Source organism: Sus scrofa, chromosome 6 (assembly GCF_054392235.1).
Source record: "Sus scrofa isolate SSC_HxYL_T2T_F1_AM1 chromosome 6, Sscrofa_HxYL_maternal_Yorkshire_Landrace_v2.0, whole genome shotgun sequence".
In the NCBI taxonomy this organism is placed as follows: domain Eukaryota; kingdom Metazoa; phylum Chordata; class Mammalia; order Artiodactyla; family Suidae; genus Sus; species Sus scrofa.
In genome coordinates, this window is record NC_139388.1 from 47,228,697 (window position 1) to 47,243,710 (window position 15,014).

The window sequence follows — 15,014 nt, forward strand, 5'->3', positions numbered from 1 at the left end:
GGGCTGGCATTCTCGAGCGAGTGAGAGGCCTGAGCCTTGGAAGGTCCTGGAAGAGCTGCGTAAACACAGGCACAATTTGCCATCTGTTCTCTGTCGTCACTGGAGATCCCCATCTGCTCTGGTCTGACCCATCTCACTGTTGTCGCTGATGTCAACAACACCCCTTTTGAACTCAGACCCCCAACTCCCCCCACCCCGTTTTTTGTTTGTTTTTGTTTTTTTGTCTTTTTAGGGCCATACCCACAGCATATGGAAGTTCCCAGGCTAGGGGTTGAATCGGAGCTGCAGCTGTCAGCCTGCACCACAGCCATAGCAACACGGGGTCCAAGCTGCGTCTGTGACTACACCACAGCTCACAGCAACACCGGATCCTTAACCCACTGACAGAGACCAGGGATCAAACCTGCATCCTCATGGATACTAGTTGGGTTCATTACCGCTGAGGCAGGATGGGAACTCATTTTTTTTTTTTTCAAACTCCCCCTTTAAAAATGCATCAACCAGGCTGCCTGAAGAAGCAGCTAGGGAGGCTCAAACCACATGACCAGAAGGGGGTGGAGGGAGGCAATCCTTGTTTGGTGCGATCGAGAGGCTATTTTCCCTCCAAGGGAGGCCAGCATCCCTCCCAACTCCCCCACACACACTGGGAGGCACAGGGGAGGGAAGCTGGGACACTGGGAAGCTTCTAGGGAGAGGAGGAAAGCGACTTTCTTTGAGTTCGTATTTCCCAAAGCATGACAAGGGCCCATGGGATGACATTATAGGGGACACCGGTGAACAGGCGTTAAGCATCAGGTATTTATTTTAAAGTCTTACTTTCCACTTATGGCAAATTATACTGGGTTTCACGCATGACAGGAATACAAAGCTTTCCTTCAGAATAGATGACAAGAAAACAAGTAAATCAACTATTAAGCAAATAATACCAGGATCTGGCAGAAGTTCTCTGAGGAAAAGCCTGCTTGGGGTTCTGGGTGGGAGGATGCTGTCCAGAAGCTCCCTGCCCCAGAGGTCCCCACATCTGCTGGTCTCTGGAAAGCAGTGGGCAGGATGGACTCTGATAGAACCCGGCTCTTTCCTGTGCTGCCACCTGCTCCCGTTTCCAGCTCAGCCGCCTTGGACTCCAGGCAGCGTGGACCCGGTGGACCAAGGACAAGCGGGCCCTCTGCCCTTAGCAGTGCTGAGGGGTCTCGGGGAACAGAGCCACCTCCAGCAAAACCTGGCTGCTGAGGGCCTTGGACCAGCAGACATCGGGCTCTTACCATGACACTCTGCTTCACTCCTGAACATGGGCAAGTGAGAGCCTCCCCTTAGCCCAAAATGCTGGCTGGAGCCTCGCTTCGCAATGCTTTCATCTTCCTGGATTTACTAGCTCCTTGTGAGGTGAGGTCAGTGGGCGGAGCCCAGTCAGGGCAGGGACCGCGTGGATGCTCACGTGGGACCACAGTTGGACAGCACCTCGGGTGCATGGTGGCTGCCCTACTCCAGCCCGGAGTGTCCTTGGGGGCATCACCTGCCACAACTCTACTTCACAGCCTCCCCTCCTGCCCCCCGGTACAGAAAACGAAACCCAAAATCTTCCACCAAAAAAGTGCTTCCTAAATGCCAATTCTGCAGGGGACAAGGGCCCCTGGGTCCACCCAGCGCATCAGGACAGGACGCTCCCTTCTTCCTGAATCCCTCTGGGCTTTGCTTTCCACATCCCTCTAAGGTGTCAGGTTTTGTTTTTACAGAGCCCAAGCCTACTTTGGTTCCAAACACCAGCTTTACAATCTTAAAATAAACATGTAGTTTTGGAGAGGACTTTCTCTGGAAAGCATCACCCTCTATCAGGGCCTTTCTAACGTGGTGCTCCCAGCCTGCCTCTCCCCAACCCCAGCTCCGGCACTACGGAGCCCGCATGGCCCTCGTCCTCTGAGTGGGTGAACCGCTGGGCCCCGGCTTATTCCAGTTCATCTTCTGGGTCTTGTGTCCATATCCTACCCCTCCCACCCCACCCACGGCTGCCCTCTGGTCAAAGCTCTGGGCGGGGGGGGGGGGGGGGGGGTGAGGGGGAGGAGCAGCAGGTGCTGCCCCAGCCGGGCTGGGCTTGCTGCACATAAACCACTCAAGGTACATCAAGCACGGATCACTGAATGCAGGACACTGCTCACCCAGGCAATCTGTGCAGCAGGAGGGACCCGGGAGCTGGGGCCCTGCAGCCCAGGATTTCAGACCACCCACAGGAAGCGATAACCACGGCTGTCTCACCAGGTGACCGCTACCTCAGGTACCTGTGACATGATGTCCCTTCTCTGAGAAGGTTCCCCCAAGCCCCCAGGCACACAAAGCTCAGGCTGAAGCCAAAACGGCAGCAGAGGGCGGCCCGGACACTGCCCGGAAGGGCCTGGGCGGGTCCCTGGCAGAAATGACCCCTCCCATGCTGCACGAGGCTGTGTTTCATGACAGAATATCAGCTGTTTAGTGTGAGCTGCCCAAGACCCCTCTTCTAATGAGGCCTCCCATCCTCACTCACGACTCCAAACGTTATTTTAGTCACACTTGGCTGAAGGAACAATGAGGGTGCTATTTATCACTTGGAAAGTCATCAGCCACTTAAGATGATAAATGGGGGTTTGCACTCACGCTATGGAAAGATCACCCCTGAAAAGAGGAGGTGCTGAGGGTCGGGGGACCCTCTGCAAGCATGGAGTGGAGGTGGGGGTGCGAAGGGGCAGGGGGCGTGGCCTGGCCAGCGGCCCCTCCAGCACGGCGGGTGGAAGGCAGCATCCGTGCTCCCTCGGGAACTTAGGGCCTTGGCCACCGTTCAGTACAGCGATGAGATAGATGATCAGGCTAAATGTCACCGTCTGGGGCCTCGCACCTGCTCATGCCACAGAGGGAGGAGACAGGGAAGTGAAATAGCCACAGCTGCTCCCCACTGTCCCCAGCCTGCTACGGGATGTCCACTCTGGGTCCACAGAAGGCAGAAGAAGGGATTTAAAAACTCACCCTGGGCTCTGATCCTTGCTCCTGCTGACACCCCAGAGTTGCAGGGCAGGCTCCTAAAAGACTCTTCTAACCCCCATGAAGGAAAAATTTGGTAACTTAAACCTATTTATCAAAAGCTAATTAATAAGGTCTAAGCCCTATGATGACAGGGTGATTAAACTGTTTTTGAAATAATCCATTTTTAATTAAAATGCTACCCACTCTTGGTCTCTGGATAGATTTAAAAGAAAGCCTTAACAGATGTCTTGTTTTTAAATACACATTATATAAAGCCAATAATTAGAAGAATTCATGCTTTTAATTATATTTTAATTAGTCTTTGCCTACTGATGCAAAGTTAAATATTCTCTTCATGGCACTAACACTGCCAGCCAAAGCCAGCAGCCAAGGAGCAGGAATTCTTCCGCGTGTGAAATCCCATTTCAGGGAGCCGTGCGACAGCACAGGTACTTGCAGGGCCTCTCTGCCCTCATCCTGGCTAACGGCAATCTAATTACAGACAATTGCCTGGTCTGGAAGCACTCTCCTGGCTCCCGGCCTGTAAGAGTTACTCTCTAAGGGGGACGCACTCGTTATGTGATGAAGGTCTGGGTTTCCCCCTCTGCTGTGCAGTCACGAGGCAGAAAAGCCCCTGAATTCTCCACTTCCCTCCCTACATGTCCTGCAAAGCATCTCACCAGAGCGAGGCCCAAGCAAGCAAAGCAAACTGCCTGCTAACATTCAGAAAGCTCACCAAGCCTGGTGAGAGCTTGGAGGAAGAGGAAGAGGGGGCTTCTGTGAGAGGCATGCTTTCCCATCTGCCAGGGGCATCCTCATCCCGACCAGACCAGCAGGCCCTCAGCTCCTCCCAGGCTCCGCCCCCAGCACCACCCACGGCCTGGTGCAGGTCCCGCCCCAGGACCATGGCAGCCCCTCTTCGCGGCTCCCCCAGGCCACCTGGCTGCCCTGCTGGCCTTAACCAGGTCCCTCCGGACCTACCTGCCTACCCAGTGGCCTTTCTCCCCTTCCCATCAAAAGTCCTTCATAGGTGGGCCCTGCCCCTCCCCCAACATACAGGCTCATGGCTTTTAGGCTGGCGCATGGCTGTGCCACACTGTCTGCCCTTTGAGTCTCAAAGGGCACTTAGAGGCAGGCCTAAGTTGCCCTATACCCAAAGCTGGGCACATAGTTGGTCCTCAGGAAACATCGGGGGAGAGGGTAACTGACAACAGGGATGATGGGCCTACACTCGCCTAATGATCAAAACAGAACACACACACACACACACACGCACACGCACACACGCACACACGCACAATGCACACACACACAAGTCTTCAACCCCATCTGTCCAGGTGGAGCCCAGGGTGGAGACCAGGCCGTGTGGTCACCACTCCACTCCCTTTTTCTGGGCACATTTCTCAGCCTCCCTGCAGTTAGGCTGGGACCATAGGACTGACTCTTGCCAAGAAGAGTATGAGGGGAAGGCTATGTGCCGCTTCCTAGCAAGACTTTTCAGCATGGATGTAAATTCTCTGTGCTTTCTCTCTCCTCACTCAAAGGGGGTGGAGTCGGGCAATGGAGTAGCCCCAACACTTTTGGGGGAGAGATACGGGGCCACTCAGACTGCAGCATGAGCCAGAAATCAATGGTCACTAGGTTGCACCACTGAGATCTGGGGTTTGGTTGTTACTGCAGCAAAGGCTATCCTATGCTGACTAACACACATAGGAGTTTAGAATAAGGCAAAGGTGACATTTTAAGTCAGTGGGGCAAAGACATTATCCCAAAGACAATGGATCGATTAGTCACTTCTCAAAGTCAAAAATGCCAGGATCCCTGATTGCTCATCACCCTTCAGTGCACTTTAGATACAAACAAAAAAACGAAATCACACGGACACAAAACTATACAAACCGGTGTCAAAATATTTCATAATCACACAGAAAATACTTCTTAAAAGAAAATCATAAAATCGTGAAGGCAGAAGAAAACACACGCAAACAACTGAATTGTACTGAGGTGGCAGAAACAGTCTATGCAACCACGGCAAAAAGCATAAACTACACAAGAAAGGGTCAATTTGACTATTATATTTAAAATTCCTATATATCAAACAGGGAAAAATATTTTAACCAAGAGAACAGTAACATAGAGAGCCCCCCTTTTTTTGTTTGTTTTTTGTTTTTTGTCTTTTGAGGGCCGCACCTGAAGCATATGGAGGTTCCTAGGCTAGGGGTCGAATTGGAGCTGGAGCTGCCAGCCTACACCACAACCACAGCATGCGGGATCTGAGCCACATCTGCGACCTACACCACAGCTCATGGCAACGCCAGATCCTTAACCCACTGAGCGAGGATACTAGTTGGGTTGGTTAACCACTGAGCCATGATGGGAACTCCAAGGATCCTATTTAAAGTGTTCTTATAGATCAATAAGTCAACTCACAAATGTCCCAATAGCAAATTGTTCCAAGGACAGATAAACCACAAAGGCAGATGCCCGGGAAATACCTGTAAGAGAAGTTTAACCCCGCCAGTAATCAAATAAGTACAAAGAAAGTCAGGATATTACTTTTCCCTTATCAGGATGGTAAAGAGCATTCATAATAAAAACAAATCCATTGGGCACCCAAGCATTCACAGGTGTGTTTGTGTGGGTGTGTGTGTGCGTGCGCGTGCGTATCCAGCTCAGGAGCTGAGAACTCGGTTTCTGGAGAGAGGCCACCTGGCTCTTCCAAGACCCATCTGTCCGCTGTGGGATCTTGGGCCAGTTCCTTAAAGCCTTCCTGGCTCTGTGTGCCGCAAAGCGCAGAGGCTGGCCACCCCCCGCCTCATGGAAAATCCCCAGGAAGCACGTAGTGCGTGCTCACTGCTCACCGGAGACGTTAAGGCCACCCAAGCTGTGTGGGAGAACAACGTCCAGGGGGCAGTGGGCTTTGTACATCAAAATCCCCCGCCCGCCCCGCTCCAGAATTCCATTTGCAGGAATTTACCCCAAAGAGGTTTCCACTTAAACACCCAAGACGCGGCTAGATGAGGCTGCTCATCACAGTACTGTTCACACTGTAAAGTCGGAAACCACCTGGCCGCCCTGGAGGAGGTGGAGGGCTGCTAAGTGGCTTACGGTGGAGGTGCCCCAGTTCACGGAGGGAAGAAATTCCCACTTCACCAAAGGAGGGGGAATAACTCCACCTAGTGTGATCCCAGCAGACCAAGTCTGTCCTGTCTGGGCCCCTGGAGAGGTCCCGAAGCACGACTGCTAAAAACAGCAGGGGTTTGTGAACCTCTGCATCACAGGATTCTTTTCATATCTTGCCTCCAATTCTCTGTGCTGACTTAATTTCCTGCTGGCACATGCAATATCTTTTTATTCGAGAAAGCGGTTTTCGTTTCATTTGGGGGGGAAAGAAATGAAAGCTACTTGTTGGAGACCAACTCCCCTGGACCCAGCCTGGCCCCCCAATGACCCCACAGGGCCTCTTTTCCAGTGGCTGGGCCCAGTGGCTGCGATCCAGGACGACCCTGTGAAGCTGCCACAAGGGGTCGCAAGTGCACACACCCACAAGGAGCACCTGGAGAGACCTGCAGTCTGGCTCCAGGGACCACAATTCAGAAACGAACTCTGTCGGCAAGACTCTCTGCTACGGGGTTGTGGAGAATCCAACCCCAAGAACGTCTGCTCAGCCCTGCTTCAAAAGCCCACTTATCCGTCTTCTCTGGGATGGGGTTCTGTCTGCACGAGGAGGCATCTTTCCGGCAGTATGAGCTGGGGATGTCTAAGACCGGCTGGAAACAGCCTCGCCTGCTTCCTCCGGCTGCCCACACCATATACGCTGCCCTCCGCAGTCCACCCCTCACCAGGAAAACAGAGGGCTTGGCCTCCCACGGAGGAGAGGGAGCCAGAGACGGGATGGGGCCACACCTGCAGCTCCGAAGGGCCAACTTGAGAAGAAAATCTGCCCCTAGAGTTCCCGTTGTGGTTCAGTGATAATGAACCCGACTAGGAGCCATTAGGACGCAGGTTCCTGGCCCTGCTCAGTGGACTAAGGATCTGCCGTTGCTGTGAGCATTGCTGTGGCTGTGGTGTAGGCTGGCAGCTGCAGCTCCAATTTGACCCCTGGTCTGGGAACTTCCATATGCTGTGGATGCGGCCCTAAAAAAAAAAAAAAAAAAAAAAAAAAAGAGAAGCAAATTTGCCCCTGGTACCGCTGCTGAGAAACCCCAGCTCTCTCCATCTCTCCTGGGAGCAGAAGGAAGCATCTCTGCCTGGAGAACTGTGCTGTTCCGTGGAGGCGAGCCTGCTGCCGTGAACAGATTCGGTAATAATGCATGACACTCACCAAATGCCCCCAGAAAGAACACTCAGGTTCAGCAAACGGCTCAGACTTGAATGGCTCAGATTTAAATGGATGTCCATTCATGGCGTCTGAATCGCCAATGCAATGCACGGCTACACGGCCAAGGTGGGATGCTGGGGCGCCCTGCACCTGTGGCCGGGAGACGGTGGCCCTGATGTTGTCTGGGTCACAAGCACACAGGTCTCCCGGAGGCCCCCAGGGCTCCCTATGTGGAACCACCTGCAGCTGTGGCATCAGACCCTCCTGCCTGCCTGCCTGCAGCAGGGTGTTCTGGGGGACAACATGCTAAGGGGATTGTTTCTGCTCCAAACACCTGTTCCCCAGGTTCTGGGACAAGTGGTGGTCCTGAGGGCCCCAGGAGTCACAGTAACACTGGTATGTGGCTGCTAACCAATTCCACCCCATGTGAATCTGGCTATGTGTCTTGGCCTTCCTCACCTCTGGCATAGGACAAGCTTTGGTGAGGCCACAAAGTGCCAGTCTCCCCAGAAACTTCAAGAACAAAGGAAGAGATTTCCTTATGAAATTTGTGATCTGGTTGCTAGTTCTCGCCTCGTCCAGCATGAGCAGGTTTTACCCTTGAGCAAGGGGCCTGGGCGCCCCCCTCCCCCCTGCTGGTCACTCCCACCCGACACACGCACAGGGCACACCAAGGCCCTTCAGACCGTCTTAGAATAATGATGCCCTCTTGGCACCTCCAGGGGACTTAACTAATTTATAAGGCAATTTTAATAATAACTATATATTAATTTTACATTCCCCTTTTACCTATTTCTGTGACTACGAACTGTTAGGAATTAGGTAATATATTACGATAGGCTTCTGGGGACTTTTTATTAACTAATGCCCCATATTTAAAAGCCTTCCTGTCAAATGAGAAACATTAAAAAATGCTGTCCCTTTTATAATTGCTTCTAATAGACTCAATATTCAGGTCCTGGCCTGACCAGACAGCCCGGGTGGTACTTCCCCAAATCACACTTAACTTTTCATCTTCTTTCCGTCACTGGCCAACAGAATAATTCCGAAAGCACACCAACCGTCATCTTACTGTGTCAGCCTGTAGCTCCCGAGATACCTATAAATTTGGAAGGTACAAGGACCTCAGGACAAGAGATGTGGGCAGCCTTTCTGTCTGTCGCCACAGCAGCCCTGGCTTTTGCAGAGTTGGTTTGGGGTATATATCTATTTTTTTGTAAACCTATTTATTGAAATACACATATCATAACATGCACACATTGTAGGTGTCCAGACTGAGGTGATTTCACGATGTGCCCTTTAGATCAAGATCTAGAACGTGGGAGTTGCCGCTGTGGCTCGGCAGGGTAAGAACCCAACACAGCATCCTGAGGATGTAGGTTCAATCCCTGGCCTCATTAATCCAGCAGTGCCGCAAGCCTAGGTCGTAGATGTGGCTTGGATCTGGCGTTGCTGTGGCTATGGTGTAGGTGGGCAGATGCAGCTCCGATTTGACCCCCTAGTCCTGGAACTTCCTTATGCCGAGGGTGTGGCCCTAAAAAGAAAAAAAAAAAAAAAGAAAAATAATACAAAATAAATAAATGAGATCTAGAACATTTCTAGTGCCCTGGAAGGCCCCTCTGCAGTCCCCTCTCCCTGCCCCCTGCCTCTCCATCACCAAGGTTTTGCCAGTTGGGAACTTCACGTAGCAGAAGGATGCTTCTCTCTCTCAACGCTGCCCACCATGGGAGCCGCCCAGCCCCAGTCTCCTGTGTTTATTCTCATGCTCGACAGTACTCACTGTGTGAACACACCACCGTCCATCCCCCCTACAGGTGGGCTTCAGGTCCCCCCTGTTTTAGAGGAATCCCAGCCCACATACACAATGTTCTCGCACATGGCTTTCTGTGTGTCTGCTGGGTGCCAGGTGGGATGGCTGGTTGCCAGGTAGAGAATGCCCGGCTTTGGTGGATGCTGCCAGTCCTCCAGGGATGGTTCCCGTCTCTGTTTTTCATGTTTGCTGCTTCTTCCCTGGCAGAGGAGAAACTTTCAAGCCCAACCCTTGAATCCCAGTGGGAGGCTGGCCTGAGTCCTGGCTCCCCGGCCATCTCGGGCAAAACAGGCTGGAACAGCCTTCTCCTAAAGCCAGACCCATCCCACACCTCTGATCCCAGAGGCGGGACCAGACAGACTGGGATGCCCCATCACTTACGAGGAGAGACCTGTGCAGAAATGAAAATGTGATGGAGGATGAGGCAGAGAGCGCGCAAAACGAAAACCCACTGAACAAGGGGGAGGGGGAGGGGGAGGGAGTGGGGAGGGACTGGGAGTCTGGGGTTAGTAGATGCAAACTACTGCATTTGGAGTGGATAAGCAATGAGATCCTGCTGTATAGCACTAGGAACTACATCTAGTCACTTGTGATGGAACATGATGGAGGATAATGGGAGTAAAAAATGTATGTGTGTATACACACACACACACACACACATATGTATGTATGACTGGGTCACTCTGATGTACAGCAGAAATTGACAGAACACTGTAAATCAACTATAATAGAAAAAAAAAAACCTTTAAAAAAACAAAACATTCAACTAAAAGAGAAAGCTGGGGGTGTCCAGGAGTGGCTGCGAGAGCTCTGCTTTGAGGGAGAACTGAGACAGGGCAGCTAGGGGCCACACTGACAGCCGGCAGGTCCAAACATCTTGAGGACAACCTGGAGAGAGGGACCAGAGAAAGTCACCAGCTTCCTGGGGAAAAAGCCCCACGACGCAGGCGCACTGCAGCACGTGGGACAGAAAGACCAGAGCACATGCCGGCATGGATGCTGAGCGACCAGGTGGGACAAAGAGGGAGGCAGAAAGCCCCCAGCGCCAGGGGAGACCAAGTGCAGGTGGCTGAGGTGACAGTTTCTCATGCAGCTGGCACTTCCAGGCAGAGGAGAGAAGAGGTCCAGCCTCGGGGGCTCCCCGGAAAGCCACCAAGCCCGAGGTCCTTTGTTTTCATTTTCAAATTCAAAGGGCCCTGGGCTGGCATCAGCCTGCATCTGATCACTACTCGAAGCCACAGCACATCCCTAGTAAGCCTGACACAGCCTCAGCTGTGCCGGCCTGGGGGGCTTGGAAAATTAAGGCCCCAGAAGCCAGTTTTGGAAGTTTATGAATAATAAATGCAATTGATGTGGTGGAAAACAGAATCTGGAAGCCAAACAGAGGCCTGGGGTGGGTGACTCAGCAAGGGGCCTCCCGGTCACTTCCAGCTGCCCAGCCCATGAGAGAGGCTAGGTAGTCAGGGGGTGGGAGCGCCCAGGCCCCTCACTTGGCCTCAGCCCAGAATAAAGAACAATCAGGGCCTGGGTCCGGCTGGAGGACAAAGGCCCCCAGAACCCAGCTCCTCTTTCAGTCCCAGGTCAGCCCACCCTGGAGGTAGGGGTCCTGGCCTCGATCGGTCCAGGTCGGTGCCCTCACCTGTGAAATGGGAATGACGACCACACTTTGATGAGTGTTCCCACTCACACCAGCATCCGGGGGTTAGAATCCCCAAGGGCTGCGGGCTGCAGGCAGTGGGCAGCGGGCTGCCTTGGGGCCCTCACACCACACCTCCCTGCCTGGTCTCTGAGCTCCACCCGACTGAGGAGCTCCCGGCTAGTCTGAAACTGGTCTGCAGGTGGGCCCCCGCCCCAGGCTCTCAGCAGGTCCTCAGCCTGCTTGGTGCCTGGCACTGAGTATCCCTGAGAACATGACTGGGCGGGGGAGCAGGGGTGGAGGAAGAGGGTGGCCTCCAGGGAGCAGGGAGGAGGAAGAGAGCTGGGCTGGAGCTGGGGGAGGAGAGGAAAAAGCCTGAGGTCAATGTGGCTTGGTTTCAGGGCTGCTTCTGGCCAAGAGGATCAGGAGAGGAGAAGCAGGAGGAGGTGGAGGAGAAGGAGGAAGAGGTGGAGAAGGAGGTGGGAGGAGGGGGAGGAGGGTGAAGGGGGGAGGTGAAGAAAGGGGGGGTGAGGAGGAGAAGGGAGAAGAGGGGGTGGGGGGAGCAGGAGGGAGGGGAGGGGTGGTAAAGAAGCAGGTAGGGGAAGAGGAAGGGGGGTAGTGGGGGAAGAGACTGAGCGGGAAGGGAGTGGCCGGCAGCCTTCCTTCCCAAGGGGCCCTTAGCGCCTCACCTGGGGGCTGGACTGTACCTTCTCTCACCCCCCCGCCCCCCCTGCCACTGCCAGCCCAGGACAAGACGCCCCTGCCTGACCGAGAACACAGAGTCCAGAGCTTGGGTCCTCCCCACGTGGAGGAGACAGCTGCCCCTGGTGTGGGCCATGAGCCTGGTGCCCACCAGGTAGACCTCGCTGGCTGCCCCAGATGAGGTCCCCCGAGAGATCCTGTCCACTCTGCCTGCGGGAGCTCGGGGCCCAACGGCGAAGATGCGTGAGGACCTGCCAGGAAGCTTCTCTCACTATAAATTCCACCTTTATGGGAAAATCAATGATATTGCCTCCTCGATCTTCCACACTTGTTGCTGGTCTGAAGTAATCACTCCACAGGGCGACAGGCCAAAACCGGGCCCATGTTCCCCAGAGCGCCCGCCCGCCCCACCCCTGCACCCCCCGGAGGGCCCAGGAAGGGGAGCTGCCGGGAAAGCTTGATCACACCCAGCTCCCCGGATTGCCCATCAGATCCGCGGGCAACACCATCGCACACCTGCCACGCGCCAGCTGTGACCACAGGTGAGCGAGCCAGACGCAGGCCCTCGTCCGTGGAGAGACACGGTGATGGTGAGAAGTCGGATCAAGCAGAAGCCACATATTGGGAGAGCCACAGCCCAAGGGACAGGACTCACAGAAGACTTCCAGGAGGAGGGGGTCTCAGCAGGGGGCAGAGCAAGTGGGAAATGCAGAGGCGGAAAGAAACAGGGCACATAAGAGGAGCAGCAACAGGGGCCAAGGAGGCAGCCAGAGCTTGCAGGGGTGGGGATGGGTGGGGGTCTGACCCTCAAAAGAGCTGCATCACCCAGCCCTGGCACTCTGAACGCTAACTTCTCGAGACACTCTTTTTTTTTTTTTTTTTCAAGGTCCTTTTAAATGATAGCTTGTTTAACTACCAACATCAATTGGCCAGCCATTCCTTGAACAAATGGTTCTCTGCTTATCTCCGAGTTCAATCACTTTTATTTGTCCCCAAGTATTTGGCAGGAACCAGTTACATCAATAAAGAAACGTCAATTTTTAACAGCCACATGAGATGCAAAAGCTTCAGATGGATTTTCCGTCGGCAAATGGGGCGCCTGGAGGACTGTTATTAACAGCCATTAGAGACACGCGGGCAGGCCTGGGAGACGGGGCTCCAGATTTAGACTGGATTAAGGAGATACCGTAGACACGGGACCTCTCAGTGTCATAAATAATGCGGAAATCTCAGACTGTGGTGGAACTCTCTGTTGTCACAATCGTTTAGGCCACGGTGTGTTTGATGTTGCACAGCAAAATGACAAATATCTCTCTCAACAGCTAAGTGTATAAAGCCCATCGGAATAAATCCAACCAAACTGCCCATAGCAGGTAAGCGGGTGGCGACATGAGCGGGTGGTGGTGTGATCGGACAGTGACTTCCGGAGGAGCGTGGGCTGTGTGGAGCGGGCCGGCTCCCGACACTTCCCGTCCTGTCATCTCTCTGTTGAAAGAGGTGGGGTTCCCAACCCTTGACAAGACATGGGGTCTGATACCCAGCTCTTCCCAACACCTGAGTCGTGGCAGAGCCGATGGAAGGGGCAGGAAAAAATAATGCAGGAAGAATAATGGAGTGAAGTGTCTCACCGTGAAATACAAGGAGAGAGGCGCATTAAAGCAATGGGTGAGCCTTCTAGACAAGTGGACATCGCTGGCCGGCTGGCGTACTGCACAGAGGCAGCCCCAAGGATGCTGCCAACCAACAAGACTCTGGATCGTCCTGGAACCAGGGCGGCTGCTCAGAGGACGCCCCGCCGCCCCCTTCCCCTTAGCTGCTTGGTCTCTACACAGACACGGGTGAACAGACCCATCTGCTCCCAGGGCCTGGAAAACTGTCTTGGAGGCAGGAACGCCACACCACAACTCCCACGCTGTGGGCGTGCAGGATAAACAAGGCCCGTCTTACAATCCTGCTCCGGCCCACAGCCCCAGCCAACACGCCAGGCTACTTACTCCCTCTCTTGGGCCAGACCCTTCTGCTTTATTTATTTTTTATTGCCCCCATACATTACTTTTTTTTTTCAGCTTGGTGACCCAGTTACACATACATGTATACGTTCTTTTTTCTCGCATTATCATGCTCCATCTTAAGTAACTAAACCTCCTGCTTTATGGTGGCAAAAATGGAAACTGCAAGGGTCCTGAGAAGAGGGGCGGGTCAAAAGCCACCCCTTAGCCCTAGTCTATACAAGGCCAAGACCTTCGCTAGGCTCTGCTAGGCCCCCCACCTCACCTGCCACTGAACTCCGCCACTGGCCAACCGGTCAGGCCAACCCAGAGTGGCCCCTGCGTGGGTCCTGCCTGCACCAATAGCCACCTGGCAGGGCAGCTGTCCTGGAAGAGCAGCCGCCCTGTTCTCCCCGTGCTAGTCACAGTCCTGGGAGCAGAGTTGTGGGGCCCAACTGGTGACGCCTCTGGACTGAGGGTGCTCTTCACAGGAACTCAGGAAACAAGCAGAATGCTTTCTAGCAAAGAGGAACCTGTGCTCCCGGACAGGCCAGTGACACAGTCTCCTCGCTGGCAGTGCACCAGAGGCTGCTGTTGGAGGAGACCTGGAGCGCAGGGTGGAGGGCTGCTCCAGATGGGTCATGGCCCGGGGACAGAAAGTCGGGATCTGCCGGGGCTCCCAGAACCTGCCCCGCCTCACAGGTACCCACGTGCCCCAGAGCGTACTGGCAGCGCCTGGGTCCTACATCTCCCAGCCCTGCCTCCTCTTGGCTGGGCACCTAAGACAAGGGCTCCCAGCTGTTGGTGGCCATGACTTCTGCCGGGACTGGGGAGATGCACCTGGCCTCCAAAACCTCAGACAAAGGCGGGTCAGCACAAACCTTTCTCCCTTGTGCACAGGGGCCATGGAGAGGGAGATGGGGCACGGACAGGCTGGCATGCCCATCGAACCTCCCCAAGCCGCTGGATTTCTGAGGGTGGCTGGCAGGCAGTTGGTTTTAACTTTCTGGAGGTTCTCCAAAAAGGATTTCCAGGTGAGAGGGACTGGCCAAGAGATGACGCCATGCAGCCCGGTATCATGGTCCTGAAGGGTGGCTGGCGCCCCCAACTGTCAGCTCCGTGACTACATCAGATCCCAGCCTCTCAGGGGCTGCCACCCTGGGTCTTGATTAATGCCTTTCATAGGCTTCTTGGAGCAAATGCCAAACGCCACAAGGTGGTTCCAAGAAACATTCTGAATGATTTTTATGCTGGCTTTTCCTTGAGCATAGCAATGGTTCATTTATACAAATTCTAAGACGTCCAGTGGGACCTGCTCCATGATGGGCGACCCTGGCTGGAGACGAGCCTTTCCCAGCCAGTGCCTCGGTTCTCCCTTCTGCCACCTCAGTCTCCCCAGGCACAGGTGGTCCAGACTCGTCTCCCAGCCGGTCTCCCCCCACCACTGAAAAGCAGCTCCCTCCTTCTAGGTACTCATGTTGAAAACTCCGCAGTCACCCCTGACCTGACAGCAAATCCTGCTGGCCCCGCCTTTCAAATCAGACAGGGGCCAGGTCCCTTGTTAACCAC

General features: G+C 54.1%; 1 protein-coding gene and 1 long non-coding RNA gene across 2 annotated transcripts in view; both read right to left on the reverse strand.

The window, feature by feature from the left end:
• PEPD (peptidase D) overlaps window positions 1-15,014 on the reverse strand; it is a 113,276-nt gene that overhangs the window by 31,960 nt on the left and 66,302 nt on the right. The gene's annotated exons all lie outside the window — the stretch shown is intronic.
• Window positions 485-7,154, reverse strand: LOC146402323 (uncharacterized). Its single transcript, XR_014806051.1, has 2 exons — window positions 7,103-7,154; window positions 485-5,226 (listed from the first exon to the last, which is right to left on the reverse strand). It is a non-coding gene; the product is annotated as an uncharacterized LOC146402323 (long non-coding RNA).